The 19736-nt window shown below is 36.1% G+C and overlaps 2 long non-coding RNA genes across 2 annotated transcripts in view; one reads left to right on the forward strand and one right to left on the reverse strand.

Annotated features, from left to right (window-relative positions):
* The window catches only part of LOC121029811 (uncharacterized), a 281837-nt gene that overhangs the window by 80811 nt on the left and 181290 nt on the right, over positions 1-19736 (forward strand). The gene's annotated exons all lie outside the window — the stretch shown is intronic.
* The window catches only part of LOC121029812 (uncharacterized), a 17484-nt gene continuing 11084 nt past the window's right edge, over positions 13337-19736 (reverse strand). Inside the window, exons 2-3 of the long non-coding RNA XR_005789919.1 lie at positions 16024-16134; positions 13337-13493 (exon numbers count right to left, since the gene is read on the reverse strand). This is a non-coding gene — a long non-coding RNA (uncharacterized LOC121029812). The remainder of the gene's footprint in view (positions 13494-16023; positions 16135-19736) is intronic.

Here is a 19736-nt window from a genome sequence, read left to right on the forward strand (position 1 = left end):
TTTCAGTATTTTCATGTTGGAATAAAGGCAATATATTGAGCAAAACAATAAATACCATGAGATGCATCTTTAAAGCCTATGTGGTCAAATCATAGGCAAAGTATGATGTTATTCCTAACAAAAGTGTAATTACTGTAATACACAAATCAATACAGTTCTGGGAAAAGGGATGGTGTGTTTTTATATTTTCTCCATATTTGCCTATAGGGTTCAATGCCCTTTTTATGTATGGTTAAATACATCCATGCACTGTCTTTATACAGGCAGGCTTATCAAAGAAGCAGCCATTAAGAAATATATTCAATATCAAACTAGAAGACATTTGTGTGCCTTCCCCTACTCTCACTAATGTGTGCTAGCCAACTGTTCATGCAGAAATTGTAACTGTTAATGAGGGTTAAAAGGAAATTTTAAATTAGGTGTCATCTTTGGAATAAGGTACCTCAACTGTTATAGTCTGTCTAATATTTATTTTCTATCTTGCCTCTTGCTCTTAACACCACCGGCCGCTAAAAAAATATATATATGATAAAAATTATTATTACAATATTTCTCAAACAACGCACACACGCACACCCCTTCCTGGCCCTGCACATTTTCTGGGTCTAACATTTCTGATTGCGCACTGTTTTTCCTAACACTAAATCCCGGGTGTCATATGCCTTGCATGGCTGCAGACTTTGGCCTTTTCACCTGCTGTTTTGGTTGGCTTTAGATGCAAAGAGAAGAATATGAAAAAGAGAAAGGGGGAGGGAGGGAAGTTTGGAAGACTGAAGCTAAAAAAAAAAATGGCAAATGTTTTTAGCGCCTTCATCTAGACATGTGTCCCCTCACTCTGTGACATGGCTGCTCCAATGTTGCCATGGTGAGGATTTCTAATCATCCCTACACATGACAGGCTCCTATTTGTCTGCACTCCCTTGGGTGTAAATTTCTAGGCTTAAAAAAAAATCCATGTGAGCGTATCATCCGCCGTGCAGATGTTTCACTGCTTTAGAATATCAGGCAGCTGCTTGTGCCACCGTAGACAGCTAATTGGAGACTGCATCGTAGGAACAGAGGCGTAATTATGGCATAAATACACATCCTCTGGTGCATCATTGTATCTCTATTAACAGAAAATTTTAAACAGTGCTCAGAGTGTAATTAGTGTAGTTGATAAAGTTGTAAAACATGTAAATAAGGGAAATAGCAGGTACGTGGCCAATCCACTATCCAGCACTAGGGGATGCAGATTATTGCCTATTTAGAAATAATTAGCAAAGCTGCATTAGCAGAGCCTGTGTCCAACAGAAGCAAGGCAAACATTTATTCTGGTAACAGCTCTTTCTGTGCTAGCCATGAAAATCTACTAATATTGGTAATTTAGCCCTCATTACCAGAGGATAAAGCATGAAAAGAGCTCAGACATGAAATATGACAAGTAATATTAATTTTTATTCCAGAGGAAAGGATGCTTCCTTGGGTTGCATGCTGATTTCTCGGCAGGGTCTCAGCAGTGCGTGCGGAGGAGGCAGTGGGTAGCTGGTAGTTGAGAATTCAGGATACGGAGCTGACTCCCTGCTGGAGGTATACCCTGGGGTGGCTATGACAGTGGCTGATGAGGCATGCCACTGTTAGTGCCCAGCCAAACCTCAGGTCACAGTTCAAAACAAGCACTCAGCCATTAAACTTCAGTCCTTATGGGCCTGTGAGGGCTTATGTCCTCATTCCTGCTCTTTCCCACCTCCCAGCCCCTTTTCCTCCTTCCTCTCCGACATTTCTTTTTTCTCCCCTGGAATGATTTTGCAGAGCTATACAGGCAATCAGATTGATTTTTGTGCTTGCACCGCCCTTTGCAACGTGCTTCTGATAATGAGCTGCTGTTGTTGAAGTGGAGAGTGTGGGAGGGGTGGTTTTAGCTGCGCCTTAACTACGTCTTGAGCCCTGGATGAGAAATGATCCTTTGGCTCATATACATCGAAGACTGTGTCACTGAAGAATATCACCCTGTGACCAGGAATCATGAATGGCAAAAATTTGGAGCTTGTTTTACAAATACACTTCCTAATGAAGAAAAATGCAAAGGCACTGCTACTTTCAGAAGCCTCAATTCATTTTCCAGACACTAGGATAAAAAGGCAGAATGTTTGGGGAAGAGCCACCTTTTTTGCATTAATCTCTTGCTGTTCGCTTGTTCTTTGTTTTACTCTCGAAATGTGAAAAAATGGCAGGAATTAAAAACCAAGCCTATGAAACTCACCATGTTCCGTGGCATTCATATTCTTTACCGTTATCTCCTTATTTCCCTTATGCACAGGTACTGCTTCTTTTTAAGTGCTTCTGGGCACACACATGTGAAGAGTCAATTTCCTGAATTTTAGGTTGAACTGCTAGGGAGAAGTTATTAGCCGATAGCAAACTAAATTTCCACTCTGTCTGAGTTTCACGGTACATTCAGAATGTCACGTAAATATACTGCATCTAAAAAAAGGGGGGGGGGAGGTTGGGTATTTTGGAATTTTTAAAAATGGAAATGGTACATTCATAAACACATTAGAATAAAGAGATGGTCCATCTTCTCTTTCAAATTAGAAAATTGAGAATCTGGAATGCTAGCTTCAGATGTGATAGGCACTGAAAGTTGTCTCTTACCCAGGGCACTCTGAAAATGACGGTGGTGTTGTTTGCTACTGTGAACAACACCTACCCATGCTTCCTTCCTTTTTTGTATCTTCCTAAAGGATAATAAGGCGATAGTGACAGCTAACTGAGAAGTACCTGTACTGTTTTAGGGCATGTAAAAGGTGACTAAGACCAGACTTACCTGTGCATTTTCAACCACACCAGCCATATGAATACTGATCACTCTCTGTAGGGCATGGTTCCACACCAAACGCAAATGTGCACACTTAAATACATATGGACTGTATCTACCAATATTCACAAACACCCACTGTTTCTCTGCAACAGATTCTGAGTCACGAGGATGCCTTTCATGCTCTTGTGCTCCTCCACTTCTGAACCAACAGCAACAACCCTGTGACCAAGTATTAAAGCACCCTTTCTTACATTTAGCATATTTCCCTAGCCCGGTGAGATGCAAATTAGCACTAGAATTGGAATCAGATGACTTGAATTAAAGTTCTGGTTTGAGAAGTTACCTTGGGCCCCAGTAACTTCCTTGGCCTCAGTTTCCTCTACTGTGAATCTGAGAAGATCTCCTTTGTCTATAGTTATTATGAGAACCAAATGATATAATACCTATAGAAGTACTCTGCAGACTGTAAATATGACCTAAATTGCTATCTAAAATATTTATCCCATTAGTATTAATGCAATTTACTCACTAGACAAAGTTACCGTTGTTGTATCATCCCCCAATCACACTTGGACATTTGCCTGAGTTTCAAAACGAAGTGCAAATAAGCTCGGATAACGTCATAAAATTAATCTCTGATTGTGTCTGTACAGTGCCAAAACTGCTGATTCACAAATGAAATTGTAGTCAACTAACCAGATGTTTCTTCCAGGGGATGCCAAATTGCCACTTTAACTGATTTTTGTCCAAGAAGCTTACTATGTGCATAGGAATTGTATAAACACTGCATTCATCATTTTCATTTCAAGGCCCTGTAAATAATCTTGTATAGATCCTGTATATATACCTTGCTAAGTGCACAACTCCTCACTGATTGGCCACACTCCTTCCAGCTTTGCAAAGTGAACAGCGCTCTGAGAGACCACCTAGAGGAAAGTTATGGCAGTTCTCCCAGGGACCAGGCAGAGGCGCCTGCTACTGAACTGCCCTTGTGAAGAGAAATCCCGTGTAGAACAAAAGCGCTGATTTGAATGATCACAGTTGTTTTAACCCCTAGTTTCCTAAATCACTCTTTTGGCTTCTGGTGTTTGACAAACAGTTTCCGTTTGGAGACATTATGCTGTTCCTCTCCACTCCAGCACGGTGCCCACTGCCTTCACTAAATTGGCACCGTTAACAGCAACCATTGCCAAGATCTACGCGAGGGCAGGAGGGACTGAAAGGGAACATGAAGCAAAATGATCCCTTAATTCAAGTGAATTATGGTTACCTTTCTTCACATATTCCTGCTCTCCTCCCTTATTGTTCTCCTTTCAAAAGAGAGGTAATAGGTTCCAAATCAGACCACAAAGAGGATCTTCAGAATCAAGTTAAATTGGAGCACTAGGATTGGGACTGATGGGAATATGGATTTGCAAGGTGCCAAAGTCTGATCTAATTTACATCCATTTCCTGATTTCCAGCCCTTTGGCATCTATTGAAATAGGGTTTCATTGTAGAGTTCTCGTGTAACATATATTCCATATATGTTGTTTTAAATTTAATTCAGAACATATAATTTTATATATTTTCTTCTGTGCGAAATTGTATGCATGTATGAATGGTGAATTCTATGTGCCAAGTATTTAGACTAGTTTTATAATTTCTCTGGTGCTTCTCTAAGCAGCTTGCTCCAAAGGGGCCTGTAACTCATAATCACAGGGCCTGTTCGTGAATATATTTCTCTGGGTCAGAAATTTTGCCAGCTCTGACAGGCACCCTGGACAGCTTTTCAGAAATCTCCTGGTTATTACTCATCCATTAGAAAGGAAAAAATGATATTTTGCATCAGTAGTTGTTTCTCTCTCTCTCTTTTTCCTTTTAAATTACAGAAATAAAGTGCCCATTGTAAATCGTTCATGCTGGCGGACAATATTGCATGCAGATCAGGCAGACAGCCCATTGGATGGAAATGGTATGGGGGTGGGGGAGGCCTTTGTGAATGAGTAGATACAGCGGGTCCTGAAATGATTTTAGTTAGGTCAAAAGTAGCTCATTAGTGGGCAGGAAAGCTAGCTGCTCATCCTTTAGGGTGCCAAAAGGCTAACCCATTTACTTAAGGAATTTCTTCTTAAGTTGTTTTAATAATAATAAAAACATGCATTTCTTTCTTTCTGTAATCTAGTTTATGGGTAAAGAGATTTAAAGAAACCCAAAGTTATAATAGTTGATAGCCTAAATAAGATTTTTTGAAAATTCCCCCAAACTTCAAAAATAGAATTTAGAACAGCTAGGATTCAGAGAATGGGAGAGAGAGAGAGAGAGAGAGAGAGAGAGAGAGAGAAAGAGAGAGAGATGTAATGTATTTAATTTCATTGTTCCTAATATTAGGGAGAATTTCAAGTTCCTTCTTTGCACTTGAACATTAACTTTAGCATTAACATTAGGGCTGCCTCTGCTACTGTAACTTAGAATGTCTATGCTTGGGAAAACTCGGAAATAGAGAAGATTGCATTAGAATGGTAGGCTTCTTCCCAGGAAACTAACCAAAGAACAGTAGGAATTAATTCTATTGGTGGAAGAGCAAGATTCCTGCTGATAAATGTCTTCTTAAAGAATAATCAGAATCCCAAACATCAGTATATCAGTTGGGGCAGGGAAAAACTTCAATTCCCTATGTATAAATGGAGAAATATGTAAATATGGAAGAAGATGAATAATAGAAGACAGGTAAAATATTGGCATAGATCATGTAAAAAGCCATATGTTCTCTTCATTTTATGTTTGCCTTGCCTTCATCTTTATTTTTTCTGAATTACTTTATTACATAGTCCCCTCCCCCCCTTTTTTTTGAGGAGACACACTGTTGTAATAAAGAGAGAAGGAGCATTCCTGAAGATTTTCAAAGAATTCTAGTTTGTAATCAGACCTCTCAGGGTACAGGGCTTCTGTTGCTCTGGGCACATTCTGGTTGGTGAAGGTGATAACTGAATTATTCAACACCAAGCAAAGTGTTATTGAATACAGAACTGGTACTTGATGACTGCACAGGCAAAGCTCTGATCAAAATTTCTGTTATCATAGATTTATTGAGCAATTATCTTGTGCCAAGCACTGTGGAAAGCCCACAAGTAACGAAGTGGTGAAATGAGCTGCTCCGATAGCCAGAACTCACAGGAGCAGGACCATTCTGGTCATTTCCGGTATTCAGCTGAACAGTTTGGTGTCTGAAATCTCATTCTTTATGGGCTGTCTTGAAAGAGCCTAGAGGAGGCCCCGAATCGCACACTCTGTGTGCTTCTCTACTTGTGATTGTTTTGAAAGGTCCTGGTGCTAATGTTTCCCCAGCAAAATCACTGTGCTCTTTTCAGAACTATTCATGAGCTGATTCTTTTTTAGTTTATTGAATAACTTCATGAGGCTAGAGAACATATGGAAAATCCCCTTTGTGAATTTTCTTTTGAAAGGGATAAGATAGGCCGTTGCAGGTTACTGTTAAAGAAATCCAGTCATTTCACTGTTCCTTTTGGTAATTCCTTTTGGGAAGCATTATTATTTATATTTTCTTATTTTTACTTCAACTTCATTGGGAAGTTGTGTGTGTGTGTGTGTGTGTGTGTGTGTGTGTGTGTGTGTGTGTGTGAAATATCAGAATTGCGAATCGCAAGTGAAAAGTGTAAGTTTTTCTATAAATGTAGAATGCAAAGTTTTAATGCATGGCAAACCTATAGCTAGGTTCCAGGTAGAAAATAAAGAATAAGGGATATGGATGCCTAGGGATTATAGATAATCATTTTGACAATCAAAGAAATGAGAGAAAGGAAAGAAAAATGAGAACTGGCTAGGCTAACCAAGATCCTTGATTTATGAAGACTTATTTAGCATCTTGTTTATACTTTTATTTTCTTCTTATATATAATATATACATTTCCTTCTTCTTCTTTCTATTTTGCTTCCTTGTTTTTACCCTGTAATTTTCCCCTAGATATGAACAGATGAAGGGGAAATGATTTCCTTCTTATATGATTGACCTATTAATACATATGAAATAACAAAACAAAACAAAACAAAAAACAAAAGCAAAAATAAGGCCTGTGCTCTGTTAAAAGAATATGAAAAGACAATGCCCTCCTAAATCATTAAATATTTAGTTATGTATATGACATTGATGATAATGTCCTCTCTTAAATTTAAACTTGTAAATGAGAGAGCCACCAGTTTGCATGGATATATGATCATTTCAAGGATGTTACCACTTTCCAAAACATTCTGGATACCTTCTTTTGCAATTTTCAATAAAATTAGTTTATTTTACAAATCACATAAGAACATCAGCCTGTTTCTTGTTGAAATTAATTTTATTAACTCTGTGATTAATTACTTCATTCATTTCATTTTATTCTGAATAGTTTCTATACCCCAACACCAAAGTATGAAATTTAAATAATAACTCCAGCAGGGAAAAAAAAAAAAAAACAAAACACTAGATAACTCAGTAATAGTGATTCTACTTACATTTTTGGACTACATACTTTTGTTTGTTTAATTAATTCCAAAGTATTTTGTTTATCTCTGTTATAGTGTAAAACACAAAACAGAGAGGGGAAACATATGTATATGTGAAGTTTAAATAGTTTCTATTAAATTGAGGGCCTTAAGGCAACATTTGTTACATAAGAGAATAAAAATTTAAACCAGAATAGAATTAATGAATTTCAATATTCCTGAATACATTAAGTGGAATTAGATCCTTATCTGTGAAGAACACATAAATGCACCTATTATAGGGTATAAACGGTTTGGGTAACTAGTGTTTTTATACCCTAGGCTACAGTTTTCACTGAGGGTCCTGGACTTCAGTAACTGAGTTTATAGGTAAATTTCAGTGAATTTTTTTGTAGAAGAGGAATATTGACCATAAAGGATTTACCTGTGGGCTTTAAATGGTGCCTGACACAGAATAAATGTTCAGCGAATTTACAATAACAGAAATTTTGATTGGAGCTTTGCCTATGGAGTCATCAGTTTCCATTATTTGAAAACTATGCAAAGTGCATGTCTCATGCAGACAAATGTCTTCTAATTTGGCAAATGTCTATTTGATTCAATGATCAATTCATTTGTTTTTTCCTGAGTAATTTGTGGTTAGAATATGAGAGCCATACTGTTGTTAGTGGTGATCACAGATTGCTGAGGACAGATAATGCTAGTTGAATTGGGACATATTTTACCTTATGCATTACCAGAACCACATTTTAGTAAAGAGTTTTCCTATTTCTTTCCATTGCTTATATTTTTCACTTCCACTGCTGAACCCATCGATGTGTGTGTGTGTGTGTGTGTGTGTGTGTGTGTGTGTGTGTGTGTGTGTTTGTTTTGAGATAGAGGCAGAGAGAGCATGAGAGAGAGAATCCCAACTCAGGCTCCATGCTGTCAGTGCAGAGCCCGACGCAGGGCTCCGATCCACTGAGATCGGATAGCCCTGAGATCATGACCTGAGTTGAAACCAAGAGCTGGAAGTTTAACCTACTGAGCCACAGATGTCCCCTCATTGGTATATTTGGACTATAGATATCATTATTTTATTAGAATGTTTTGTAAAAATATATCTGCTGCAACTTTCATATAGTTTTATTTTGTGCAAGTTTGGGGCTCTGCTCTGGGGCAAAGTTTTGTTCTTGATTTAAGTTAACATTAACGCTATTGGGTCACATGTTTTCTTTCAACGAACCTCTTCATGACCATTTTTATATCACTCTCAAAATATATTACTAATCATATAAATACTTTCTCTATCGTGTTTTTTTTTCTTCATGATAGTTTGGTTAAGGCCACTTTATTATTTGGATCAAGTTCTGTTATTTCTTTGTACTCTCTCTGATCTGCTGGATGAGTGGCATATTTGCTTCTTCAGAATGCATGATTATGGAAACACGTACATAGGCCTGTAGGCAGTGGGATTCAGTTTCCATTTATTTGTACTGAGTATATCCCAGCATTGCTCTTATTCTTTCCCATCTAACACATAGATCTCCCATCGATTTCAATAGGATCCTGAAAAGGGCATGAAAAGATGAAAATCTGATGCTAATTTTGGAAAGTAGAATTCACTTTCTTCTCTTGATGGGTTTGCATCATCTAGATTAATGTGATTTTTTATTTGCCTCTATCTCTACGCACCAAAGGTAGAAGTATCACAAACTGTCCCTCCGAAAGAGAAATAGGGAAAAAGATTGTTTTCAAATTCCAGATTAATCATTTTCACCTAATAATGGCTGAAAAACAAGCTTGAAAAGAGAATGCTTCCTTTAAATTAGCTGCCACTGTGCAAATTAAATTAGTACGATAAGTAATGTAATGGTGGCTTGCTATATCACGTAGCTAATTAATATATTATGATTTGAAGAATTACCTTTATATTAAATGTATATATAATACACATTTTATGGGAGATTTTGCAAAGCAGTTTTTAACCAGCAATAGTTGCTGTGTGGTTTTCAAAGTTAATTTGGAAAGCAAACTTTAAAAAGATTAGTCATTTGTGCCAACTTTTATCAATGTAACCTGAGCTTTTTAAAAACAGGAGTTTAGGGGCGCCTGGGTGGCGCAGTCGGTTAAGCGTCCGACTTCAGCCAGGTCACGATCTCTTGGTCCGTGAGTTCGAGCCCCGCGTCGGGCTCTGGGCTGATGGCTCAGAGCCTGGAGCCTGTTTCCGATTCTGTGTCTCCCTCTCTCTCTGCCCCTCCCCTGTTCATGCTCTGTCTCTCTCTGTCCCAAAAATAAATAAATGTTGAAAAAAAATTAAAAAGAAAAAACAGTTTACTTCCCTTTTAAAATCGTACATTATGTGTTTAAATTACATTTTATTTTACTAGATGTTAACAGAACAAGTTTGTGATTTCACTTTAATTTTATCATCTGAAAATTTAAATGGTAATGAAAATCAACCTTCATGATTATTCCTCAGAAATGAGTAAATGCAGCGGTTATTGTGTTCTTAACAACAATGATATTAACACTGCCATAAAAAAAGGCATTTAAAATAGCTAGGTTTAGAGTATCTCACTAACCTTTTGAGTATCTTAGTCAAAACTAGTTCCAGATTTCGTAAATAACAATTAGTCCCACCTTTTTAGAAATGGTTTATAGGAAAAAAAAAAAAGCCTGGATCCACTTCATAATATGATCTTAAATCACTTACACTTATTTAAACATGTATGTTTCTATAAATATATGAATACTTGTATATATATATATGCAATATAAAGTGGTAAATGTATACACAAATATGAACTATATCTATGTGTATATATATGTGTGTAAATAGGTATGTGGATAAATATGAAGTGATAAAATTAGTGATACAATACATTTTATAAAGAAAAAAATAATTTTGAAAGCAGAATAGTATTTTAAATATTATTGAATCTATGCTCTAAATGTTAGCAAAATACAAAGGATGACACAATTTTGCATTTAATATTATTTAGATGTTGTTAGGAAACACACCCACCAAAAGTCTCCTTTTCAGAAGGGAGCATACTAGGATGAATAGATCAAGCAAACTTTACAAAAACTTCAAGTGTTTTCAAAATCTCACCTGCTTGAAGGAGATACTCTTATTAGTCCTGCTTGTTGAAATAAGGAAACTGAGTCTTAGAGATTTAAGGCAGACTGGCCAAGTTCACAAAGCAGGTGAGGGAAGTAGTCATGTGAATCTTGTGCTATGCTGCTTCGGGGCTCATTGGAGTAGGAATGGGGAGTTGTGATTTACAAAGTTTCACTTCCAATAGTTTAAAATAGAGATGGTGAGAGAATGGAGGTAAGCCTCATGAATCCTAAAAATACTTTGGTTTTTGTTTTCCTTTGGTAGCAATCTATCTAAAAGTGAGATTGAGGGGGCCCAAATCAGAATAGAAGCAACTGAAATATTTTTGAAGTTTAAAATGTTAAATTATGTATGGATACTAGAAATCTGAAAAGTAAAAATCAAGAATGTTGCCCAACTGACTGGACAGGAATTGAACAGAGAGGTGCCAATAGCAAAACATAAGAGAATTGACTAAATAGAACAAAGTTTACTCTATTTCTAAAGGTTAAAAGGGAAATACTCAAACTGAGTCAGCTACCGCAATACTTTATTAACACTTATCTGTTAAAGAAATTCTGCTTTTATGTGCTGTGCTTTTCATTTGTTTAAAAAAAAGACAAAGAAAAGAAAACAAATGATTTGATTATTCTAGAAAATTTAGTGTGTCAAATTCTAAATTTTTCTTATATTTTCTATTTATGCTTTTCAAATATTTCTCCCTCTCTTGTATTGAAGAGTTACTAAGTAGTGACTTGACTTAGTTAATTTAAACATTTGAGAGCCACAAGTGGCTCTAAAAAAATGAGTCACCATTTGGGTGGTAAATTTTCTTAGTGACTTATAAAATATTTACAGGTTGCCATATTATAACTTTTCCTGACCCCTCTCTCCCAAATCATGGGCATATAAAGGCAAGTACCCTTACCCCCAAATTACTTAATTTAATTTGTGAAAATATCATTAGTTCAATAAATTATCAAAGAACTGCTAAAACACACTATACTGCCTCTACCCCCTGCATAGTTCTGCCAAAATCATAGGTTTCTGAGTGCCGGTCCGCCCATCACCTAGATTAAGGTGTCTGTGTGTCCAGAGCATCTTTCCATCAGGCCACCATGGCTTTGAAGCAGCCACACACTTGTTTGCTCTTGTCCTGTTCTTACAGGCCCATAAGCTGCCAAACTGTTGCTCGTAGGTTTAGCGTTATGTTTGGTTTACTTACTCTGAAGCCCTGAACTCAAATGTGGCTGGACAATCTTCAGTTTCACCAGTAGGTGGGGGAACTTATTTCTTTTTGCTTATTGTCACCATTTTTCCCCCCTCGGAGGGAAGTGTAGTATTTTTTCCTGTGGCTTCTCCCACAATCCCACTGATGTGCTCTGGACTTTGGGTTACTGTTTCCTAGAGAGTACCATTGAGGATGCCAGGAGGAAGATATTTAAGAAATAAGAGGCTTTAGATCTATTGACTAAATTAAAGGATACAAATCAAGGAAATTTTTAAAAATCAATTTATTTGAAAATGATCTTTATATTTGATAATTAAGAGAAATTGTGGCCTTTGAGAAAAGTCTTTGCTTGAGAAGTCAGATAAAGATAGAATCCAGATATTGTACAGTAAGTATTTAAATGATTTAAAAGATTGCATATAATCTGTACTTCAATTTCTTTGGATGGGACAGAACAAATAGAATCAAATTGGGTTGGAATCTGCTCTATCTTTAAAAAATCAACGGGAAAACAAATTTCTCAGCTCTCTGAGCAGCCTACTGTAATTTTTAACAATGTTTCTGGTAATGAAAGTCTTTTCATCTACCATGAGTTAATTTAACTTATCTATTCTGTTTGTGATACAAAGATAGGGAGCATCAGTCATCATTTTCCATTTGCAAAGAAAAAACACTGCTTATCATTTTCTTCTTCTGTGTTTTTCAAACACTTTCCCCTCCCTTATGTGCAAGAACCACTAGCTAGATTTAGTCAAGGAATTTAAATGTTCAGAGATAAAGCCTTTTTAGTTGCAAGCAATGGCATCTAAATTGTCAGAAAAGGACACTAGAGGATGGGTATTGGGTGGCTAACAGCAGTATGCAGGAGTCAAGATGACAGTGATTCATCTAGAGATTAAAATGTGCATTAGTGCCTTTGAGCTTCAGCACAAGTGTTAAGTGGACAGATGTGGATGGGCACACTTAGGTATGTATTCTTTAAAGAACCTTCGGATCCCCTAGTGTTCCTATCACAGCTCATACAATCAGGGAGTTTACAAAGCCAAGCACATGTTCTCATGTTGAGAAGCAAAGAGGAATAAAAAATATAAAATAAAGCAAATGTCCACAGAAAGTAAGATTTAGCTGAATTTTAAAAATGATTTGCCTCTGAGAAATGTTGACTTTGATCTAAACAACAATTAGAATTGGTTTACACCATTCCTTCTTGTTTTTACTAATCAATTCTTTCAAAATATAGCATATATTGACTAAACCTAAGAAACGCACCACAGTATACCCATCCAAGAGCTATAATCTAAAATACAAAATCAGAAAATCTGAAGATTAACACAGATAACGTTTCACTATTAAATAATTTTCACTAAGTGTATGCTACCACAATTAGTAGTCTCCATGCATATACTAATGGGTCAAGTAAAAATTCCCATGAATTGTTTTCACTACCTTATCTTACAAATGTTGCTGAACAGACTAAGCTTAGTGAACAGAAGATGCCTCAATTTTAAAATCATTGAGTAGGCAAACCTACAGAAGAAATATACCTACTATATTAGAAATAGTGAAGAGCTACCATGAAAATGTTGATGAACCACACTAATTCAGATTTACCTAAAAATATGTGGTGCTATTTAATTTATTATCATGTATTATGTATCTTGCTCAAGCTTCACTTCAAAGAACATCTAAGTATGTCAGTTCAAGTATACCCATTTAAAAATATACTGAGGCTCAAAGGTATTAACACACATTTTATTCTCTAGTCTGGGACATTGTAATCTTGACCCCTGTATACTGCTGTTAAACACAGAAGATTTACTTTGAAGCTTTCATTTAAGGAATTGAGTTATTATCCTTTGCTTGACCTTTGTCCATGGCATATTTATCATGAAGCCCTGTAAAACCATAATGTGTGAGAAAAGTGAGAAAAGGAAGTAATATATTTGTGATTTATAAAGAAAGGAGAAATCGGTGTAAATCAGACTTTTAAAATCCATTCAGAGGTACCTCTTTACATAATCCATTTATAATCTCAAAAGCCCTCCCTGCAATGATTTTTGTACATTTTTAAAACAATCATTAGCAAAAGTAACTTGAAATTAATCATGATCTGTGATTTCCAAGATCTATTGCTAGGTATCATTTGTATTTATTACTGGGAAGAAATGAGGGAAACAACATTATTTTCAAAAGTACAGAAAGAAAGAGTTTTCAAGCTGTTCCCTTAATGAACTAGAAAGAGTAACCCTGTCAAATTTAATATAAAAATAGTGTTATAAGCCCATGGCATCTATTTATTACTGGAGAACAAAAGCCTTCATCCATTTCCTTTAGAGAATGACATTTTTGTAATTCGCTGCCCATTTCATTTGTTCCAAAGGCCTTCGTGGGGTGACAAATATCCCACAGAAATGTCTACTGATACTTGATAGGATAATGCGCAGCCCCTCAGGACAAGGGCAAAGGCAGCAAACTTATCATCCTTTAGTTTAGCTTAGCATGGGTCAGTAACAGCGCCAGAGGTGACAGAAGATGTTAAAGTGTGGGAAGCAAGAGCTGAAAGCTGTAGGAGGGGAGTTTTTATAGTTTATCCTTTCTTTTGCCAAGAAGCCACGGAGACAGCTTGAATCACATTGTTGATTTGGTTCACTGCACGCCACACTAACTGTTTCTGGAAAAGAAGAGCAAGGGGGAGAAAAATCCAACACTTATGGGTCATTCTCACCAACAGCATGTGGCATTTCAACATGTCCTCCAGGAGGAGGAAATGCATATTTAATATTTTAGCTTCAAGCTCATACTTTAAGAATGCATTATCCTGTTGGAAGGTCTGTGGTGAATAATCAGTAGGACATTGCCATTGTATCAACCTGATAATTTTGCAGAGAAAAAAGCATTAGCCGTGTTGTCTTTCATTTGGGAATTTTCGCAATATTGTTGTCTGTGTCAGAGTGAATAAACTACGAATGTGGTTCTTCTTAAAGAATTTCATGTACAGGTGTTCCAAAACTGTGGTACTTTAAATTTATCATTAACATTTGTCCATTAAGGACAACCGACCTGCATGAAATCTTGAATATACATGTTTTATTCCCAAGAAAATTAAGTCAGTATAGAGCTTTCCCTCAGAATATTATAAAAGGATGGTATGCATCAGCTGGTATATTACTCCTGATTCTATTAAAAGATCACGTGAACAAATTCTCCTCCACACGTCCCAATTTGAAAAAGAAGAAAGTGAAAAGGAGCATAAGTTCTTCATTAGGCAGGTATCTCTCGTCATGGCTGTCATTGCACACAATGACATTCACAGAAATGTGATGGTTATGCTGTGATGTCTCTAATGGCACATCTGGTGGAATGATTCCTGTGTTGCAATATTAAGAAATTACTTTTTTATGTTACATGTGATTTGAATTAATTTGTTTTAAAAATTAAATTACACAATGCAAAAATTCCTAAAGGACTGATAGGAAAAAGAACTGAAAATGGTGACCTTGTTTCACAAGGCAAGATGCCAACTCCACCTGAGTAATTAACAGCTTTGATGAGCATTTTGAACCATGATGTCCTCCCTAAGAACTGTCAGAGCCTTTTTGAAACACTTATTTTTCTTCGTTAAGCAGAAAAAAAGGCCCACTTGTGAATCTTTTCTTGCTAGTACAGATAATGAAGTATGTGTTATCAACAGAGAATGATGAATATTAAAGCTTAAAAATAATAAAGATATTTTTAATTGAGTAAAACTCTTTGCAGTTTGATATAAATATAAGGAATGTTACGAAGCGTGGAGTATTTTCTAGCAGACTCTTTATTCCAGGCATATCTGGAAATTACATAATTCTGAATTGTCGGAAGATGAAGACAAAGTGATGCCTACTTTGAAATAAGTATGTTAAATAGTTCACATACTTTATCTCTGAAAACCTGGTTGTGTTCTCCTAATAGCACTATTGCTGGCTAAAATTTATACAGTACTTTTTCCATTGAGTTGGAAATTGTTCCCTTTTCAGAGAGAGGTTCATGTTTATTTCCAATGCAGAAGAACTTGTTTTAGTTTTGAAGGTAAATTGAACAAGTGATTGCTTTCATATATCATGTAATTCCTTACATGTTGATGGCTGTAACTTTTCTACTTAACACATTTTATTCCTTACCATGCCTGTCACTGGTTTAAGCAATCTGTGGGTAATTGATTTCTTCTGTAAAACAGATAACATTTGCTTAAAGCTCTTCTGATAGCTTTACAGCCTCTGCATTAGGAGAAGCACTTCCGTCACCACTGGCATTCTTATAAAATATAATTATTATATATCCATCAAAGACTAGAAGAAAAGGGGAATAAGAAAAGGCAGTGCAAATATCTACTGAATTCAGTGTCATGGCAGTCATACTGCTGCTTGTGTTCATCAAACCACCACTCACCTTGTTTCACTGCCTTGGTCATATGATCCCCACTGGCTTTACACTTCCCTGTTTATTTGAACAAACAAATCTTAGTCTTCTTCAAATGCTAAGCTGTGTTAAATTAGGTTCCTAAATTTAAAAGAAAAAAAGGTATCTTTAATACTAGTAGTGGCTATTTCTTAACTATGATTCACATTTTTACTCATAGCTTCAGAAAAGTAAATATGTAATAAGTCCCCTAAATAAACAACTTCAAAATGCACATAATTTGAATACAAATAAATTCAAGTAGTCAAAATTTTTTTTGTTTCTTTTTCTCTCTTCCTTCCATCTCTCCCTCCCTCCTTTCTTTTCTTTTCTTTCCTTTCCTTTCCTTTTCTTTTCTTTCTTTCCTTTTATGTTTATTCCTTTTCTTTCTTTTCTTTCTTTCTCTTTCTTTCTTTCTTTCTTTCTTTCTTTCTTTCTTTCTTTCTTTCTTTCTATTTTGCTGTTTTGCTTTTTCAAGCCCCAGACAAATTTTCTAATATAGTTCTTGTCTTGAGATGAAAGAAATGACAGTTGTGGCTATTTGTGTCTATAACACAAGAGAGCCAGTCTGACTTGGTTTTCAGTTTATGAGTGTGTTTGTATATGTGTATATGTGACAGAAGAATACAGAGAAAAATGGAAGTATAGTTATGTTTCAAGAAAAATTATTTGCTAATCTAGAGATCTAATTGATGTGACTTGATCTTTCCTTTCCTGTTTCTTTTTTCCCTTTTAAAAATCCTTATACAATGAAAACTGATTATTTTTGCAATTTCGAATGTCAGTTCCCTGAAAGAGTACACTGCAAGCTGAAAATGCAGATAAGAGGGAGATAAACCAGAATGAGATAGCTCAGTTTGAGTTGATGGAAAGTAATCTGTAAGATTTGAGTGCTATATTAAGTTTAGTATCTCTAATAAATATTTAGGAGATGCATATAATAGAACATTAAGTAAATAACCCATCAACCAAAAAAAAAAAAAAAACCACAATAAAAACAGACAAATGCTTTGTGTTTTTCTATCATAATGAAATTGGATTGGTGTTCTTCACTTTCGAGTGGAGGTCCTGTATAATGGGTGCAAATTTAGCATTTTCTTAACTTTTGCATTTTTCTTTTTTCTCATTTGAATCATTTTTGCATAGCTCATATATTAAACACTGCTCTGCCTTTAGTTTATATGTTTCTCCCGCTGAAGTTTGTGGTTTTGACATAGCAACTGTCTACATGGAATTTCTTATGAATAATTCTCATACTTGTTTTTTATTTCTGTTATTTCTAGTTGTTTGTGTTTTTTTTTGTTTTTTGTTTTTTTGTTTTTTTTTGTTTTTTTTGTTTTTTTTTCAATTCAAAACCAGAAGTGATACTGACTTCTCCTTGGTCTGGAAAGCTGTTATCCTGGTCTAGGTGCTCAGGTTTCCCTGGCCTCATTTCAGCTCCCTTCTCCATTTTGCTGTGTGCACCTTTTCATAACCTCAGTCACAGTTTCTCAGCTGCCTCCTTTCTGTCATTCCACTGCCACCTCCCAGCGTTGTTCCAGTCAGACCCCTAACATGTGATCACGGAGAATTCCGTCTTGTCCCTTTGCCCCAGTGTAATCTCCCCGGAAGCCCCACATCTTCCAGAAGTCTTTGTGTAGGATCAGAGGGAAGCTGATACATTCCTTGTCCCCACCCTTCTGTTCAGCTTTCACTCAGACTTTTTATGACTTCCACTCTTCAGATGACTTCATGGTCATATTTTAGTATCTACTTCTTGTCAGTTATTGTGACATATAACTAACACTGATCTTTTCAAGTTAGTGTCATCAATTCTGATTTTAAATTCCTAGAGGTAGAATCTCTTTTTCTTGTCCAGTGACTTATATGTAAATTGTAAGCAATACGTGTATTTTAGTTATGATGCTCTTATGCATTTTTAACTATAAGAGAGAAAGTATGCAATGCTATCATGTCATTCTTTCAAAAACTAAAACTGTTAGTAAAAGATTTAAGCCACAGATCACCATTTATTTCTTTTCCCTTGACTGATTTCAGAACTCCATGAAATTTGCAAGTTTTACTATTTACTTTGTTGATAAAGCTCATGTGTTCAGTGCACGAAGTTGTAGTTACTTTCTCTGAATTATGTTCCTTTCTTTCTTTTGACTAACTCCATATGACCCAGACCATTCAGATGATGGAAGAAAAAAAAAATCAGTCTTCAAAATTGCATCTTAACAATCGAAATGTTTCATCTTAACAGTTGCTGTTGCCTAAAATTTTTAGTAACATTTCTGAAATGATTTAAGCTCCTCTTGACGATTCATGGCATATATTTGGACTCTTAAGTTCTTTGGGAGGAATATAATTCAGTTTTTACACTGACTGTGTGGAGAGGTACCAAGCATAGCCCTAGGCCAAGACATGTCTTTACAAAAATGATACAGAAAAGTTGTTACTTCAGTCACCAGTTTGAAATCACATCATTATGATTACATTATGATTGTCTTCAGTATTACCAACAATACCTTAAATTAGGCTTACTTTTTTAACACTAAGAAAGGTCTCAGTTAGAAGTATTACTAATACTTTTGAAAAATCAAAGCAAAAAGCCTTGGCATTTGCACTGACTTGTGAAAGGTTACCCATTGTGATGGAAGGGAAGATTCATATTAGTGATTTATTCTTGGGAAAGTGCTTTTAAGTCCAAGTATAATATTAAATGCCTTTCTCAAGTCTCTAAGTGAGCTCTTCCAAGTGACCTATGAGTTTAAGTCATTTGACCTTTGGGTATTTGAGTGAACTGCTAATTTCCTTTCTACTTAAAAATAATGTTGAGACAGGTGTTAATACTTCTATTTTAATTGAAATTTACTTATTCACTGTGGTAGTGTGCAGAGATCCCTACACATTTTTTTTTAATCTGATAGGGTAAAAAGGAAGCATCTGGGTGGCTCAGTCACTTGAGCGTCTGACTTCAGCTCAGGTCATCTCATGGTTTGTGCGTTCAAGCTCCACATTGGGCTCTGTGCTGACAGCTCAGAGTCTGGAGCCTGCTTTGGATTCTGTGTCTCCCTCTCTCTCTGCCCTCCACCCCCAAATATATATAAACATTTAAAAAATTGAGAAGGTAAAACAGTCTGTAAACTTAAGAATGCCTATATGTTTATCTATTACTACTTTCAAGTATAGGCCTTCAGGGTCCTCATTTAAATACTTGTACTTTTGGGAGATAAGTGTCCCAAGAATGTGAAATGATGCCAGTTTTAGGCAGAAATGTTTAGCAGTATAATGCTGATTCCCTTGATCCCTCCCAGTCCCTTAACACAGTTCATAAGGAGCATTGCATTAGCAAGTGGACAACTACAGCAATTTAGCTGGTTTGCCTGAGAACGGCCCACTTTCTTTGCTCTAGATCTCAGCCACTTGTTCTGTTGCGACTTGAATTGTGGCCACAGGGGTTACCAGGCTGACTGCTTATTGTGGGACAGGCCAGAAAGGAATTTAACATGGGAGAATAGTATGCTAGGCCCTGGCACAAGGCAGGTGCCAGCAAGGTCATAGCGATTTTGAAGCTAGGAGGATCTTTGTAGCTCATACGTGTGTCAGTCAGAATGTATTAAATTTTTCCATCCCATTATTGTCATCATCACCTTCTTCTTCTCTTCCTCCTCCTTCTTCTTCTTCTTCTTCTTCTTCTTCTTCTTCTTCTTCTTCTTCTT

Source organism: Herpailurus yagouaroundi, unplaced genomic scaffold, assembly GCF_014898765.1.
Source record: "Herpailurus yagouaroundi ecotype Mexico unplaced genomic scaffold, PumYag 139, whole genome shotgun sequence".
Taxonomy (NCBI): domain Eukaryota; kingdom Metazoa; phylum Chordata; class Mammalia; order Carnivora; family Felidae; genus Herpailurus; species Herpailurus yagouaroundi.